Source organism: Coturnix japonica, unplaced genomic scaffold, assembly GCF_001577835.2.
Source record: "Coturnix japonica isolate 7356 unplaced genomic scaffold, Coturnix japonica 2.1 chrUnrandom589, whole genome shotgun sequence".
NCBI classification, from domain to species: Eukaryota; Metazoa; Chordata; class Aves; order Galliformes; family Phasianidae; genus Coturnix; species Coturnix japonica.
The window spans coordinates 12,324-15,595 of NW_015439962.1; positions in this window are offsets into that span (position 1 = coordinate 12,324).

Here is a 3,272-nt window from a genome sequence, read left to right on the forward strand (position 1 = left end):
CCAAAGCAAATAGGCGATATGGCCCGCTCCATCTTTGTGTCACCAATGGCGCGTCTCATCGGAGGTTTCGCAGAATGCCAATTGGCCGCCGAGTGCTTGGGTTGTCCAAAGTCATGATGGTCCGACCATGCGTGTGGTAGTCATCTCCAGGATCACAGCCGCCCCATAGTTGAGATCATGTACCAAAGCGGTGCAAACCATCTGTTCTATCCAATGGCAACTGGCGCACATCTTGAGTGTCCAAAAGCCATATGGTTCGCCATCTTGTGTCGACCAGACCAAATCAATGGTCCAATGGCAGGATGGTCGCCGCCATCGTTGGGGTGTCTCGCAAACGCGAATGGCCGCAATGCTTGTGTCACCAATAGCTCGCACATTCTTTGGGTGTCCAACGACCAATGGCCGCTCATCTTGTGTCACCCAAAAAGAAATATAACCAAATCCAATGCGAATGGCCGCCATCTTTTGAGATGTCCATGCGATGCCGCCATCTGTGTCACCAATGGCCGCCATGGCTGTGTGGTACCACACAGCCAATGGCGCCACTCCACTTGTAGTCAACCATTGAAGCCAAGTATTCCACATGGCAATTATGGCCGCCATCGTTGGCTGTCAAAGCCCACAATGACCGCACTAGTCGTCGAAATTGTAGTCACCACACTCGCCAAACGCCATGTCCGTTTTGAGTGTCTCCGATATAGGCCAATGGTGTTCGGCGCATCTGTGTCATGTCAACGCAATAGCTCGCAGCACATACATGGGAGAGTCTTCTTCAAAAGCCCCCACCAAAATGGCCCCGCCCAATACTTGGCGACCTTGTCTTCAAGGGAGCGATATGAGGTTATTTGGGCCACCCAACCGCCAATCATTGTGATCTCAGGCTAAAAACCAATACTCCATAAAATTGGGCAATAGGCCGCCTCTCTTCCGAGATGTTCCAAATGGGACACTGCGCACTGCATTGATTTCAACCCCTACCCTCCCATGGCCAAGGTGGTGCCCATTTTTGGCGAGGCTAAAATTTTGTCTCGTTCGTTAGTTTTGGGTTTGTATCTGTATTGATGTTCGCAAGGGACCCTTAAGGACCATCCCACCCAATTACCCACAGGTCAGCCGCTTTGGGACGAAAAATGATGTAAGATCTCATATTTGGCCAGCCCCCAAAATGGGTGGCGGGACCCAAAACCTGTTGCGCCATGCAATACATTGCTCATTGACATGCGGCCTGTTGGCCCCCCCAAAAATGGCAACGGGAGGTCGCCCTCGCCACTGATTTCGGATTTGAGCCGCCAAAAATAGCTAAATGTCTCCATTGCATGTGCTCGCCGTGGATCAAACCCAAAACGCGACCCCCAACATAGCCAATTGTCGGGTGTGTGTTAGTGTGCGCGCGTCATCTTTTGGGGTGTTGGCACTTACACTCTTGGCCACCCAAAACGGACGAACGCATTTAGCCCGGTAAATCTCAACCAAATGGCGATCCCTTACGGTGTTTGAATGGTTGGGAATTGGTTGGTTCCCGCCCCCCTAAAAACACTCCGATCTGAACATGTTAGCGCCTCACCAAATCATGACCGTGGCCGAAACACGTTCTCCTCGAGTTCTCTTCTGGTCAAGTTCTATCGATGTTATGAGTTATAGTATTTTCATCCGGGTCTCCTTGATGTTGTGTTGTATTGGAGCGTTTGGCCATTTAGGCCACTCCCCCAAAACAACTCCCAAACGACCAATCACACATTTAGTTCGACCACTCAGGCACAAGTGGCGGGTCAACACCTTTCTCGACACTGCTAAAGTGTCGTTCCAATTGGGTGGCCATAATCCCATAATCATCATGCTAGTATACAGCGTGAGACCAGAAACCCGTTCTGGACACGTGTCGCGCCCATTCCACTCCTCAACAAAAGCTGTGGGCGTAGACAACGACATTTGTCTCCTAGCCCATTCTGAGCAAATCCGGAACTGCCGGCATAACCCCTCGTCGTAATGTGGAGCCAAGTATCATCACTCCTCACTCAATCGCAACTCTATGGACCAATGAATCAATTCTTTACAATTGCCGTGTGGTGTGATGCGTATGGCTGGGCCAATACCTGATCGAGGACTAATTCCGACATCTGGTGCGCATTTTTTAGCGCCCGAGGCCAATAAATGTCGCCGCTTAGCCTTTTGGTAAGAGCCAAGATGGTCCCGATTTGGACCCACACACCCACGCAAACCGATGCCCTTGCTTGCACAGGGTCCGCCCATTCTGGGAGTACTAAGATTGTCTCCAGTTTGGGTAGGCCAAAGTCCAACAACACACACCGTCCAGGTCACCCAATTTGCGGCGCCTGAAATGTCACCCATCTGTGGGTGGGCCCAAATCCAACATTCCAACCACCGCCAAGGCTCGCTCGATGGTTTGCGGGCTAAATGTCTCCCATTGGTGTGGCCATCCAGTGCCCAACACCACACACGGAACGGTCGCGTATTTTGGGGCAAAGTCTCCATGTTTGGGTGGCCGAAAACCCACACATACCAACACCATAAGGTCCCCTTTTTGGGGCTAAATGCTCCATTTTGGTGGCCAAACCCAAGCACATAAGCACCGAAGGCGGCATCATGTTTGAGGCGTAAAGTGCTCTCCAGTGTGGTTTTGGGTGGCCAACCAACGCTGAAGGTCGCGCATTTTGGGGCTAAATAGTGTCTCCATTTTGGTGGGCCAAACCCAACACCCACCACCGAGGTCGCCAGTTGGGGCGTAAATGTCTCCAATTTTGGTGGTCAAACCCAACAAACCAACACAAAGGTCCCATTTGGAGCTAAATGTCAATCCATTTTGGGTGGACCAAATCCAACAACCAACACCAAAGGTCGCTCATTTTCAGGGGCTAAATGTCCGCGCATTTTGGGTGTTCGCCAAAACCCCAACATCACTTATCACAGGGTCGCCATTTTGGGGCGCTGCTAAACTGTCGACATTTTGGGTGGCAAACCCAAATCCGATTCACACAGGTCGCCCAGTTTTGGGGCTTTAAATGCTCCTTCCATTTTGGGTGGGCATAACCAACGTTTCCATTACCAACAGGTCGCCATATTTGGGCGACTAAAATGGTCTCACATTTTGGGTGGTCAAACCCAACAACCAACAGCCGAAGTCGCCATTTTTGTTGGGTCTACAGATGTCTCCATTTTGGGTGGGCCAGCCAACATCCAACACCCGAAGGTTGTGCGCATTTTGGGGTAAATATCACCATTTTGGGTGGCCAAACCCAACATCCATGCGCCGA